Genomic DNA, 15,690 nt, shown 5'->3' with positions numbered 1-15,690 from the left:
GTTTTGCAACAGCTGGAGGGCCGAAGGTTCCCCATCCCTGAGTTAGAGCATGGCTACGCACACAGCTGGGACTTAGTACCTTAAGGGTTAATCATGTGGTGTTAAGTCTCTTTTAAAGTGTTATTGTTTATATCCAATTGGGACAATGAAGTGTACGGCATTTAAATAAAAATCCCTTTTAGTGTAAGCATTTGCACTGCTCCTCCAATCCGGGAGCTCCCATTTATGTGATGTTACATTTAGTTTTTTTTTTATTTTTAATTAAATGTGTTATTAAAAGTACATGGTACTAAAAAAAAATTGCCTCTTTTGTGTGTTTGAGTAGCACCCATGTGCAACCTGACTAGTTTTATTTAAAGTGACTGTACCACCAGGCCCAGGCTGAAGCACTGGAGGCGGGCGGACCCACCATTTAGTTGGAGGAAACACTAGCCTCTCCATGATGTGACTCCATTAGAATCAATGGAACCCTATCATAGAGGGGCTGGGGTTTCCTCCCACTAAGGGTGGGTCGGCCCGCCTCCAGTGCTTCAGCCTGGGCCTGATGGTACAGTCACTTTAAGTGATTTCAAGGTCACCAAATACTTCTCTACCAGTGACAAACCAAAACCACAATGCAGCTAAAAAATTCCCTGTATAACTCAACAGAACAATGCACTAATACATGCTGCTCCACCATTATACCCCAACATCACACTGCAGCAGTAAATGCTGCTACACCTGTATAACCCAACACCACACTGCACCAATAAATACTGATCTACCTGTATATTCCAACACCACACTGTACTGCTCCACCTGTAAACCAGCAGCACAGTGCTGCACTCCTGTCTTCATAACCCACCCCTCTACTCACCTGCCAGTTTTTACACACAGACAGTGTAGAAATATGTAGAAGACAGCACTTCCGTGGCGGTGGTGCTCGAGGTGAGAGAAATGTACACCCCTAAGCTGATGAAGGCCATGCTTGACCGAAACGCGTCCTTGTACCATATGTGTGCTACACTACAATAAAGAAGCATAATTTACTTGGTGAGTGGGGGCGTGGTCTGGTCATGGCGCCGAGCAGCAGCACACTGTAGGAGCTCCGTACAGCCTCCAGCCTCCCCTCGGTATATCAGCGTCTGAACGCAGCCTGCGGAAGCATTAATGCCTGGGTCTGCTAGCCCGAAGTCCCCCCGGCAGCCTGAGGTGACCCCGAAGAGAAACAGAAGCGGGATTCAGCGCTTTTTTGCTCAAACCACGCCGGCGGGCTCCCGCTCCTCCATTCCCAAGATGGCCGTCCGGTCCACAGTGCCGCGCTTACAGCCTGCCGCAGCTGCAGCTGCTCCCAGCGAGCCCGCACTCTCCCAGGACTTCCCTGCTTTGCTCAGAGACCGGGACCCCCGAGATGTTACCGCTACACCCCCGCTGGGAACCGTGAGTACGGGCGCAATGACGCCCCTTGCAGGAGCGGACATTTTGGCTCTTAGGGAGCAAATGGCGGCCATACCGACCAAACATGACATGGAGGGGTATATATCCAGGATGGAGGCTGTATGTAAAGCCGAGATACGGTCCCTACGCACAGACCTTGTCACTCTGACCTCCAATGTTCAATCCCTGGAGCAGGCTGCCACACACCTGCAGACTGAGCAACAAGCGCACCAGCAACAGCTAGACATGCACGCCCAGCAAATTCAACAGTTATATGACATGGCGGATGACGCGGAGAACAGAAACCGCCGAAATAATGTGAGGGTCCGGGGTATACCCGAAGCGGTGCAACAACAAGATCTTGTGCCGACACTGCTGGGCATATTTAACATGGTCCTCAACAGACCTGTCACAGACCCCATAGAGATTGACAGGGCCCATAGGACCCTGGGCCCACCGAGCTCGGACTTAGCGCGGCCCAGGGACGTAGTGTGCAGAATACATTTCTTCCTTATTAAAGAGGACATTATGCGTAAGGCCAGGGAGATGGGCACCATTGACTTTGATGGAGCACAAATACAGCTCCTAACAGATCTGTCACGCACGACGCTGGCAAAGAGGAGGGCATTGAGGCCACTGCTGTCCGTCCTGCGGGAGAAGCGCATCCTGTACTCTTGGGGATACCCCTTCCAGCTGCAGGTCCGTCAGGGGAACAGGGTACAGTATCTGCGCACCCCGGCTGACCTGCCCGACCTCCTCTCGGCCCTTGACTTACCTCCGGTCACCCTCAACGAATGGCCTTACATGTTACCGCCCCTGCAACGTTCTGCCAGAGCGGGACCACAAGCTCAGAGACCACCGCGGACAAACAGACGCCGCAGACGTACCCCGGAACCGATGCAGGCCGAACTGTGATGCTGTGGAGATCACGCACCTCCTTCATAGGTTTGGTGTCCCCTGTACCGGAGTGAGGTCCCCTTCTTATTATTGCTCCAGTTGGGAGAGACGGCCTTAGTTCTACTGCAGACTTCTGAAGCTTGCTCTTCCCTATCATCAGCCATAAGCCCTGCAGCACCAGTGGGGATCCTATATCTGGCCTAAGACTGTCTCATGGAGGTTTTCCGGGCGTAGTGCCTGACCGGCGCTGTGGACGTTGATCTCCTATCGGCTTACCAGCTTTTCAGCCCTTACTCCTTCAGTCACCTGCTGCCCACTCGGGTCTGCCCCCGTGGTCAGCCCCCCCGCTGGAGACAAACTACCGGGTCTGCTGGCTTTCCCCCCCCCCCCCCATCCTCCGTGGACACCGGGCTAGTGGAACACAAACATGCTATGTGTGCCTCTTCCTGTTGTGGAGAGGAGAATATGCTGTGGCCTCTCTTGGTTCCCATTATTTGGTGGCCCGCTATGGGGGTCCCCTGCGCGGGGTCAGCCGGGAGCCCCTGTGTTGCTCCCCACTACAGTGATTGGCAGTTGTTAGCCTCTCTAGGGGTTCCTGGGCTGGCCCGGGGTAGGTGGGCCTCCGGTGGTTACATACTGATTGCTCCTCTGTCGGCCGTCCCGGCCCTCATGCTTCTGTTTTGACCATACTCCAGGTTACAGTTTATCTGTTCTTCTTGTTATAACCAATTTCCGTTTAGGCTACCAGAGCCCAGAGGGGAGTGCTGGAGACACCCTGTTGTTCACTTCTCTCCAGTCACCTCCCACTTAGTTACTGAACGTGTAGATTTTTACACGATATTCCTGTTGAAGTTCTCCCCTCTATTCTTAGTGAATAGTGGAGGACAGCTCTCCTATAGACCTGTCCTATATTTTAGTTTTGTCTGTCTGTCTCGTCTGAACATCTGTATCCTGTTGTCCGTCTGTCTTTCTTTTGTCCCTCCTTTCAGTCGCTGGCTAACATCTTCCCTCCCTTCCTTACCTCCCCCCTTGTCCCTGGTTTCCCCATTTGCTTTCCCTACTCCTAGCGAGCCCGGCATAGGACTGCATGATGACCTCCCTAAAATTAACCTCCCTCAACATACGAGGTTTGAACAAGCCTGAAAGGCGCTCTCAGGTGTTGTACCACATGCATAAGCAACGCACCCAGATAGTGTTGTTTCAGGAGACTCACTTCAGAACCGGACATGTGCCGGCCATGCCGACCCGATACTACTCCCAGTGGTTCCACAGCACCAACCCGGAAGCAAAGACCAAAGGTGTGAGTATTGCCTTACACAAATCTCTTTCTGCAACAGTCCTGGGCTCGGAAGTGGACCCCGATGGTCGCTATATTTTTCTAAAAGTGCGCATTGCGACTAAGGTATACACTATTGCTAACGTCTACCTTCCTAATCATAATCAGGTGCAGTCCGGGATGAGATACCTTAAGGCGTTGGGGAGGTTCGCAGAGGGCCTCATCATCACGGCCGGAGACTTTAATCTGGTCCTTGATAGAGCCTTGGATTCCTCGGCGGGCAGGTCCTCTATTCCTGTATCGCAGGCTCGCTCTCTCAAGAGGCGACTGTTCGAGCTCAAACTGGTAGATGTTTGGCGAATTCAACACCCTGGGGTAAGGGACTACACCTACTTTTCCACGGTACACAACACATACAGCAGGATAGATATGTTCCTAATTAGCCACCACTTGCTCTCCTGGCACCCGCGGACAACTATTGACCCCATGACCTGGGCCGACCACGCTCCCGTCACACTCGTGCTTACTCTACCAGACACCGCTCCTAGAGAGTGGAACTGGAGACTTAATCCGAGCCTGTTGAGGGACGTTGCCTGCCAGGCAGCCATTCGGAAGGCCATTGCAGACTTCATGGAGTCTCACGTAGCTGACGACACTCCCCTCCCCATACAATGGGAGGCCCTCAAATGTGTCCTTAGAGGGGTGCTAATACAGTCTGGGGCGCGCCTGAAGAGAGACCACTTAGCGACTATCTCCCATCTCCTCACCAAGATACATACAGCTGAGGTCTCACATAAGCAATCTCAGGATCCACAAACCCTGGCGACCCTCATAGAATTGAGAGGCCAATTGCAAAAACTAATTGACCAAAAACATGCGCGCCATAGGGAGAGACTTAAGCGTTTTTACTATGAATACTCTAATAAATGCGGAGCCCCCCTTGCGCGGTTCATACACCCGAGATCAACACAGACATTTGTTCCCTCCGTGGCTACTTCTTCTGGGGGACTTTGTTCCTCCCCAACAGACATAGTTGAGGCCTTCCGCCAATTTTACCATACCCTGTACAGCCTTAGGGGTCCGCTAGCGGACATGCCTCCTGAGGCGTTCTCCGCTAGGGTGCAACAGTACATAGCCTCCACCCCCCTGCCAACATTGTCATCTGAGATTGTGGACGACCTTGACGCCCCCTTCTCTGAGCAGGAGCTCTCACAGGTAATCAAACATTCCCCTAGTGGTAAAAGCCCTGGCCCGGACAGGTTCACAGCGGCCTTTTATAAGGAGTTCGCTGCTCAGCTGGCTCCCCTTATGCTGCGGGCCTTTAATGCTGTCACCCCCACCTGCCCCTTTCCTAACCAGTCCCTCATGGCCACCATAGTGGTCATCCCGAAACCGGGGAAGGACCCATCCTCCTGCGCCAATTATCGGCCTATATCATTGATCAATGTGGATATCAAAATGTTCTCCAAAATGATTGCAAACCGGCTGGGACCCCATCTCCCTGGGCTCATCCACACTGACCAGGTGGGCTTTGTCCCACGTAGGGAGGCCAGGGACAACCTAAACAAAACTCTTCTCCTGCTGTCCCATGCACAGAGGTCCGGTGTGCCCGCCTGTCTAGTCTCGATCGATGCTGAAAAGGCTTTCGACCGGGTACACTGGGCCTTTTTGCGGGCCACGTTGGAGCAGATAGGTCTGGGGACAGTGCTACAGGAGAAAATCGCGACGTTGTATCTAAATCCTACGGCGAGGGTGAAAGTAAATGGCATGCTCTCCGCACCAATCGTAGTTGCTAATGGCACGCGCCAGGGATGCCCTCTGTCGCCAATGCTGTACGTGCTTGTCATGGAGCACCTGGCGGTGGCCCTGCGGCGCGCACCCGATGTCCACGGCATTAAATTAGCTAACACTCACTACAAACTGGCATTATACGCCGACGACCTCTTGCTCTACGCGACGGACCCCTTGGCCTCCTTCCCCGCTGTACTTAGGGAGTTTGACAGGTTCGGGAATGTGAGTAACTTTAAAGTTAACTATACCAAAACCGAGATCCTTAATGTTTCCCTGTCGGATTCCATGGTGCTGCGATTGAGAGACGCCTTCCCATTCAAATGGCAAGCCCCTGCCATTAAATATCTCGGGGTGTGGGTTCCTAAGGACCCCTCCGCTTTATTTTCCCTGAACTTTCTCCCCCTACTGGCCCGCACTAAAACGGACCTGGCCTCTTATGACAAATCGCAGCTGTCTTGGTTTGGGAGAATCAATGTTATTAAAATGGATATATTGCCTAGGTTCTTATACTCCTTTCAGGCGCTCCCCATCCTCCTTCTTCCATCAATTACGCACCCTTCTTCGCAAGTTTATCTGGGGCCCTATCCGGCCGCGCATTAAATACAAAACCCTCACCAGACACAAGTTGGACGGTGGGGCGGGTCTGCCTGATTTCTCCTTTTACTACAGGGCCTCAGTCCTTCTACGTGTTGTGGACTGGCTCCACAATGCTGCAGACAAGCAATGGGTCAGGATCGAGGGGGCTTTGTCGCCCATAGCCTTGAAATCCTTACCATGGGTCTTCCCGATCCACCGCCCACACATGGATACTTTTCCACATCTCACCGGTGGGTTTTTGCGGCTGTGGGACAGACTCCTTCTCTCCCACAGCGTCTCCCATCGCGCAGGGCTCATGAGCCCTCTATTCAGTAACCCTGCTTTTCCACCGGCCTGTGGTCGGGATTCATTCCTGGGATGGCCGGCTTCTGAAGACGTGAGGATGGGACAGATCCTGGGGCCCAACAGGGCGCTAGGGACTCTCCAGTCGCTGCAGGAGGCCTGCCCGGGGAGGCCCCTATCCTGGCTGGAATATGAACAGCTGAAGGCCTACGTGCGCTCCGCCTTCCCTCGGGGAATCCCTATGACCTCACCGACGGAGCTGGAATCGCTCCTCCTGGAGTCCTCTCCACCGCTGAGGGTTCTCTCCCGGCTGTACCGCATCCTGATGACAGCTGATGCTGATCCTGAGCCCTCATACCTGCGCACTTGGGAAACTGAGTTAGGTCTCACTTTTTCCGACTCGGACAAACGGAAAATATTTACGCTTACACACAAGATGCCCATGGCCTGTCTTGCTCAAGAGAAAAATTTTAAAATTCTGACCCGGTGGTACAGATACCCGCAACTCCTGCACCGTTGCTATCCGGAGGTGTCGGATCTGTGCTGGCACTGTGGAATGGATGTGGGCACCATGGTACATGTATGGTGGAGCTGCTCGGCATTGACTCCCTTCTGGGACGCCGTGTTCACTATATATAAACAAGTAACTGATAAATCTGTTGTGCCCTCAGCCGCCTTGGCCCTGCTCTCCCTGCTACCGGGCTCTTCCTCCGCCGTCAAGAGGGACCTTTTGAGACACTTCCTCACCGCGGCACGTACTGTCATCCCGCGACATTGGAAGTCTACAATCCCTCCATCCATCGCTGAATGGGTGACGGAGATGGATCTCCTTTACCGCATGGAGTCCCTGACGGCGGAGGAACACTCCCGGGGAAATAGGGTGGACCGCCTGTGGCTGGCTTGGACCACATTCAAGGAGGGTCCGCTCTTTGCCCGATGGCTGGTTCGCTAGGAGGCGCGCTGGTGAAGTGTACTTACCTTTCCTACATGCCTCACCCTCCTCCCTGGTTCCCCTCCCCCCCCCTCCCCCCCTATTTCTCCGGATGACTGAACCTTCTTTTTCCTTCCCCAAGATGTTTCCTTTCACGTTTCTTATCTGTTCCTTTCTATGTTTCTATGTCTACTTGCCCTGAGGTGTATTGAGGCAGAATGGGTGGATGGTAGATCGCTCGGGCTTGCAAGAGGGGTAATGTACCCCTGGTTTAAGGGGTCGCCCATCAACATGTATCTATGATCCACCACTTAATGGAGTGGGCCTAGGGCGTACGTAAGGGTTCTCCCTGGTCGGTACGGCCCTATTTCTTTCTTTGTGGTTACGAAGCAACTTATGTAATTTTGTATCTATGTGTGATCCTTGTCACATGTATACTTTGTTTTTCTGCTTTATTGTTTTCTATATGCAAAATTAATAAAATAAGATTTACCAAAAAAAAAAAAATTTACTTGGTGAGTGTCGGGCTCCTCCTATTATCTTTACACACAGACAGACACACATACAAATACACACAACAGCACTGGCTCACTTCTTCCTCTTCTACCTGGGGCAACTAGTCTCTCTTCTCCTTGCCATAGAAAACGCAGGACCGCTTGTCCATGCCGAACATTTATGTGTGTGGGAAGGACGGGGATAACTTGGTTAAATGATTGTTTGTCTGACACATTTCCCTGAAAGACCCCAAAGTCCGCTGCATTGAGTGCCGTTCTCTGCTCCATCCACAAGCTTAGATGCTGCACATTCAATATATACTTGTATAAAACTTGTCTGTGTCTTCTTAGGCTCCGTTCACACGGAGTAAAACTGGCGGAATTACCGCCAGCCTCTGTGTCATAGTAGCAGTCTATGGGAGGCTCGCGCGCCTCCTCTCTCCGCACTGAAGAATGGACGTGTTTATTCTTCAGCGTGGAGAGAGGAGGCGTGCAAGTCTCTCATAGACTGCTATTATGACACACAGGCTGGCGGAATTCCTGGGACCCAGGGAACAATACCTCTTTGACACCATTCACAGCAAAAGTAAAGGTGTTTTTTATGAAAAGAAAGGCACAGGCAACAAAGTTATGTTTTGAATGTTTTCACTGATATCTATCCAGCGGTGCCACCAGCTTGGTAAGTGGTCAGGCGGTCACAGATTTACTTTAACCTCTTAAGGACACGTGATATACCCTTTCGCCAGGGGCGTAGCTAATGTCTCCTGGGCCCTAGTGCGAGAGGTCAACTTGGGGCCCCCCCCCCCCCCTTTCACGACCAAGTGATGCTACTGGTAGGTGTATGTGTGTGTGTATATGTATATATATATATATATATAATATAAAATAAAGCAGGTAGACGGCACTCCAGTAAAGTAAATAGGTGCAGGTTTATTCACCCGTATACGTACAGCGACGTTTCGACTCAAAAACTGACAGATATTACCAATAACACCAGCATATAGGAAGTGAAAATATTATCACCATATATATTACCGCCATACTGTTACTGTATACTGAGACCAATATTGCCAATAATACAAGTATACAAGGGGCAAATATTAACGCCACACCACAACCACTACCATCACCACTATATTGTTACTGACCAAAACCAGTATACTGAGACCAATAAAACACAGTACCGGATAACAAGTAACAAATATTACCGCCACATACCAACTTACACCGCCACATACTGACTAACACCACCTCTGCTACTGAATAAGATCCACTGTACACAGATCACTATCACCTCATACACTCATATAGAGGTGGAAGCAGCTCCACACAGGTTGTATACACCATATAAATTACAGCGCAGATATATCAGGTGACTCACAGGGGACGTCTTCTCTGATCGGAGTTCTTTCCTTTTCATCTTCTCCATCCGTCCTGGGCCATTATGAGAACTTCTCCGAGCCACAAATCCACAGAATCTGCCAGACAGACATATTAGTCTCCTCACACTGGCACCATCCTCATCTCTATACACACTGCACATCTGTATTGGCCCCTTTACACCCTCATTTAGTGGGTAGCCCTGACACTATGTGACCCCCTTATAGTATATATAGATGGCCCCCACTGCATGTTGCACCCCCCTTCCCTTATAGATGGCCTCTTCTCCCCCCTCCCCTTATAGATGACCCCCTCTACCCCCATTATAGATGCCCCCTCTCTCCCCCACATTATAGATGCCCCCCTCCCCTTATAGATGGCCCCACTCCCCCCCCTTGAAGATGGCCCCCTCTTCTCCCCCCCTTATAGATACCCCCTCCCCTTATAGATGGCCCCCTCTCCCCCCCCCCTTGAAGATGGCCCCTCTTCTCCCCCCCTTATAGATGCCCCCCTCTCCCCCCATTATAGATGCCCCCTCTTCTCTTCCCCCCTTATAGATGCCCCCCTCTCCCCCATTATAGATGCCCCCACTCTCCCCCATTATAGATGCCCCCCTGTTCTCTTTCCCCCCTTATAGATGCCCCCCTCTCCCCCCATTATAGATGCCCCCCTGTTCTCTTTCCACCATTATAGATGCCCCCCCCCTTCCTCCTCTATGCTAAGCAGTATTTAAAAAAAACAAACACACAAACTCACCTGACATCCCGCTCCCCCGGCGATCCTCTTCTTCTTCAGGCGCTGTCCCCGGCTGATGCACGGCTGCCGGGGGTGTCCCATCCTATCCCTGACAGCGCGGCGCATCAGTGAGCTCCCTGTACGCCGGGGCTGTGACTTCTGACACAGGAAGCGTCTCTGACGTGCGCTTCCTGTGCCGGAAGTCAGGGCCCCAGGCAGCTCACTGATGCGGCGCGCTGCCGGGGATAGGATGGGACACCCCCGGCAGCCGCGCATCAGCCGGGGGCCCGGACGAGCACGCTCTTGTGACCGCAAGCAAATCAATGCTTGCGGTCACAAGAGTAATTTAAGGGGGGAGCAGGGCCCCCCCTCGTAGCGGGCCGGGTCGCAGCGGCGACCGCTGCGACCCTGCCTTTCGCCAATGTATCCTTAAGAGGATATAGAGTGGGCTAACAACGCGTGCCCTCTTTATACCAGGCCACTGATAGCAGCTGGGCACTGTGGCTCATTGATCAGTTTGTGCTGGCTATTAACCATTCAGATGCCACTGTTAAAACTGACAGAGGCATTTAAATAGTGTTAAAAGTCATTGGTGGTCAGCAGCCTTTAGCAATTGAGTGCTGATAACACCAACAAATGCAATACATAGATATTGCATTGATCTCCATGAGCAATCATGCTATTGCTCATAGGAGTCCTTTAGGGGGACTACAAAAATTTGTAAAAAAAACAAGTTTTTTTTTTTTTTTTAAATATAAATAATCCTACCCTGTAATAAGTTTAAATCACCCACCTTTTTCATTTTTCAAAAATAAAGTATATATATATATATATATATATATATATATATATATATATATATATATATATACACACACTCACCGGCCACTTTATTAGGTACACCATGCTAGTAACGGGTTGGACCCCCTTTTGCCTTCAAAACTGCCTCAATTCTTGGTGGCATAGATTCAACAAGGTGCTGGAAGCATTCCTCTGAGATTTTGGTGATGGCATCACACAGTTGCCGCAGATTTGTCGGCTGCACATCCATGATGCGAATCTCCCGTTCCACCACATCCCAAAGATGCTCTATTGGATTGAGATCTGGTGACTGTGGAGGCCATTTGAGTACAGTGAACTCATTGTCATGTTCAAGAAACCAGTCTGAGATGATTCTAGCTTTATGACATGGCGCATTATCCTGCTGAAAGTAGCCATCAGATGTTGGGTACATTGTGGTCATAAAGGGATGGACATGGTCACCAACAATACTCAGGTAGGCTGTGGCAATGCAACGATGCTCAATTGGTACCAAGGGGCCCAAAGAGTGCCAAGAAAATATTCCCCACACCATGACACCACCACCACCAGCCTGAACCGTTGATACAAGGCAGGATGGATCCATGCTTTCATGTTGTTGACGCCAAATTCTGACCCTACCATCCGAATTAACTATGTAACTATGTAACTATGTAACTATGAATGTCGCAGCAGAAATCGAGACTCATCAGACCAGGCAACGTTTTTCCAATCTTCTACTGTCCAATTTCGATGAGCTTGTGCAAATTGTAGCCTCAGTTTCCTGTTCTTAGCTGAAAGGAGTGGCACCCGGTGTGGTCTTCTGCTGCTGTAGCCCATCTGCCTCAAAGTTGGAGGTACTGTGCGTTCAGAGATGCTCTTCTGCCTACCTTGGTTGTAACGGTTGGCTATTTGAGTCACTGTTGCCTTTCTATCAGCTCGAACCAGTCTGCCCATTCTCCTCTGACCTCAAGGCATTTCCGCCCACAGAACTGCCGCTCACTGGATGTTTTTTCTTTTTCGGACCATTCTCTGTAAACCCTAAAGATGGTTGTGCGTGAAAATCCCAGTAAATCAGCAGTTTCTGAAATACTCAGACCAGCCCTTCTGGCACCAACAACCATGCCACGTTCAAAGGCACTCAAATCACCTTTCTTCCCCATACTGATGCTCGGTTTGAACTGCAGGAGATTGTCTTGACCATGTCTACATGCCTAAATGCACTGAGTTGCCGCCATGTGATTGGCTGATTAGAAATTAAGTGGTAACGTGCAGTTGGACAGGTGTACCTAATAAAGTGGCCGGTGAGTGTGTATGTATATATATATATATATATACATACACACACAGGCACGCTTCTGCCATGAGGCGGAATAAGCCTTCCGCCTCAGGCGGCAGATTTTGCGGTCCGGCAGGGGGCGGCATTATGTCCCCCCTGCTGTCAAGTATCACTTAACAAAAATGACAGCGGCCGCTCACCTGTCCCGTCGCCCGCGCTCTCTACATCCCGTCAGGTCCCGCGATGTCACCCTGCAGCTGTCACGGACCTCCAGGCTGTGGTGAGTGCCCGGGGTCGGTGGGGGACGCGCTGGGGTGATCGGGTCGCGCGGACCCGATCACCCCACTCACTCACCACAGCCTGGAGGTCCATGACAGCTGCAGGGTGACATTGCGGGACCTGACGGGATGTGGAGACAGCAGAGAGCGCGGGCCGGCTGCGGTGTGGGACAGGTGAGTTGATGGCTGCAGTGGTGGGGGGGGGGGGGGGCGCCTGAATCGGCCCTGTATATACATACATACATACACACACACACACACACACACACACACATTTGGTATCGCTGTGTGTGAAATTGCCCAAACTATTAAACTATGACATTCCTAATCATGCAAAGTAAACATTGTGAGCGCAGAAATATCAAACATGACAGCTGCATTTAAATTTCCATAATGGTCTAGCGGCTGGATCCCCCCAACCAGCCTTTCTGTGTTTTTAATCCACTCCTGATTTTGGATGCAAAATACTGGGCAAAAATACTGTGGGGGAACCCAGTCTAAATGCTACGTTTGAACATACTTCCATTTCTAGTGATTATCAGCCATTTGGGATCTTTATTTATAGCCCCCTCTCATTTACTTAGATTTTCCCCACACACACGTCATCTCTGTATTTTCATTGTGAGTAAATGTGCTTATTTAGGAGCTAGAACAGATCTCAATCATAACATAATTAGAATAATTACAGCTAATTAGGTTTAATTGTCTGCGAATATCACAACACAACACAAATAGCATAACAAACTTTTATATTTACTTCTCAGGAAAAAAAACACTTGCACAAAATTGTTAGGCCGCATTCACACGTTCTGTGTTCTGCACGGAACACGGACGTGGAATGCATGTAACGGACAACCACCACCACCACCTCCGGGCAACATCTGTGATAAGATGCTGGGAGCGGGGGAACTGTATGCATATGCGCCATGCTGTAATGAATCAGCGCATAGCTCTGTCATTACAGCGCGGTGCATATGAATACAGTTCCCCAGCTCACAGATGCTGCCCGGGCGGGGGAAAGTCCGTTACATGCAGAACACAGAACGTGTGAATGCGGCCTTACAGTATTTGAATAGATTGACTTGTGTGCAGGGAGGCAGATAATGGCTTGGGCTGTGCATATGGCCCCCACGCTTAGGCCTCCCACAATCATAAGGCCCCACTGCCCAACCCCATTCCCTCATACTCCACATGATAGATTTATCCAGGGAGATTTATCAGACTGGTGTAAAGTAGAATTGGCTAAGTTGCCCCTAGCAACCAATCAGATTCCACCTTTCATTTTTCAAAGAATCTGTAAGGAATGAAAGATGGAATCTGATTGGTTGCTAAGGGGCAACTAAGACAATTCTACTTTACACCAGTTTGATAAATCTCCCCCATCATGTACAAATTTTCAGTTTTTGCACAAAATCCTACCCTACTATCGGGTGAATGTTTATGGGTCACCTGATCAGCACATGACCCGGAAGCCCAGCAGAGATAGGAGACAGCGCACTTTTCAACAAATTAGAGACAGTGTGAGAAAACCAGTGAAGTGATAACAATATGGCCTGGAGGTATATAGTCTGGCCTAGGCTATATTACACCCCGAGAATGAAACTATATCCCATGAGGTATACTGTGGCCTGGGCCAGACTATATCCAGGTTCCACATTACATGGATATACTCTGGCCTGGATGGGCATAGTTTGGCCTAGGCTATTTTACACCCCAAGGTATAGTTGGCCTAGGTTATTTTACACACTGGAATATAGTTTGGCCTAGGCTATTATGTACCCCGGGGTATAGTTTGGCCAGGCTATTTTACACCCCGGGGTATACTCTGGCCTAGGCTATTATGAACCCTAGGGTATACTCTGACCTAGGCCAAACTATACCCGGGTATAATCTGGGTGGGGGTTAATTTGTCCTGTGTAATGCAAGCCATACAGCAGTCATAAAAAACACAGCAAAACAAAAATTCATTACAAACCGAACAACCCTTTGTCCTCTACCCCTCTTTCTTTCACCCACTATGGATGTGTTCACATATTGCAGTACTGTAGCTGTGCTGTGTCATTGTAGTAAAAACACTGCAGTACTGCAACAATACTGCAATTTTGGAATTGACCATTGGACCATACATACAGCCATGGTGCACCACTCCCAAAATAACTCCAAGGATCTCACAAGTGTCTTTCTTGGGCGTTTATTCACACTAGGCTTAAAAATGAGTGACGCATTTCGGTGTCGAACTGACACCTTTATCAAGCTTCTCCTCACTGCAAAATGCCAAGTCCAACAATACCGCAATGAAATGGCAATGTGTGTGAACACGGCCCAAGAAAAGAAAGAACCAGTTTTGCAGTTTAAGGCTATGTTCACACTTTTTTTTTTTAGCCGTTCTATAGCTGTCTTTTTGGACGGCTGCCATTATAGGGGCAAAATATGTCTGTATTATGCAAATTATGGATGAAGGGGGAGATTAATCAAACATGGTGTAAGTGAAACTGGCTCAATTGCCCTTAGCAACCGATCAGATTCCACCTTTCATTTTCGAGAGAATCTGTGAATCTGGAATGAAAGGTGGAATCTGATTGGTTGCTAGGGGCAAGTTTCACTTTACACCATGTTTGATAAATCTCCCCCATAATTTGTATAATATGGACATATCTTTACTTCAAAATGATGTCTGTAAGGGTACAAACCCACACGACGTATACGCAGCAGATACGCAGCAGATTTGATGGTGCAGATTTGATTTTGTGTTCAGTTATTTAGATCTAATCTGCTGCGTATTTTCTGCGTATCGCAGCAGTAAATACACTGCGTATACGGTGTGTGGTCTTCAGGTATGTCAACTGCAGAACCAGGACAATTCGCAGTTAGGTCAGGTTCACACAAAGAGGGCGTCGTTCACACTCTCTGTGATTATGGTCCATGCATGAAGGATGTGATATGGACCAGAATCACTGAACTCCCAGCATCAAAATGATACATGATGCCGTGAAGTCCAAATCAGTTTAAAGATGCAGTTCACAATATATATTATTTTTGCCCCCTGCACCCTTCCCCCCCAGGCGCTGACGCGTATACTCACCACAGTGAGTTCCGGTAAAGCAGCGCCGTTCAAATCTGGCGCACACTCCCGTCATCCTCTGCTGTGACCCCTTTTCTGTCTCCTGTGATTGAACGCCGAAAGTCTCGCTCTCCCATAGAGAATGCATTGTAAAGTGTGACTTCCTGTGTTCAATCACAGGAGACAGAAGAGGGGTCACAGCAGCGGATGACGGGAGCGCGCGCCGGATTTGAATGGTGCCGCTGGACCTGAACGAAGCTGCAGTATCAGCTGAGTGAACATGTAAGACAGTGGCCATTGTTTGACACAGCGATCCACTAAATATGTGTGAACATAGCCTTTTTTGTGTTTTCAATCCACTCCTGGTTTTGGTTGCAAAATACTGGCCAAAAATACTGTGTCGGAACATAACCCAAGATTGTATTTCCACATTCATTCGGAATTTGATCTGTATTCAATTAAAAACCTGACCATG

Source organism: Dendropsophus ebraccatus, chromosome 1 (genome assembly GCF_027789765.1).
Source record: "Dendropsophus ebraccatus isolate aDenEbr1 chromosome 1, aDenEbr1.pat, whole genome shotgun sequence".
NCBI classification, from domain to species: Eukaryota; Metazoa; Chordata; class Amphibia; order Anura; family Hylidae; genus Dendropsophus; species Dendropsophus ebraccatus.
This window is presented reverse-complemented; position numbering follows the sequence as displayed.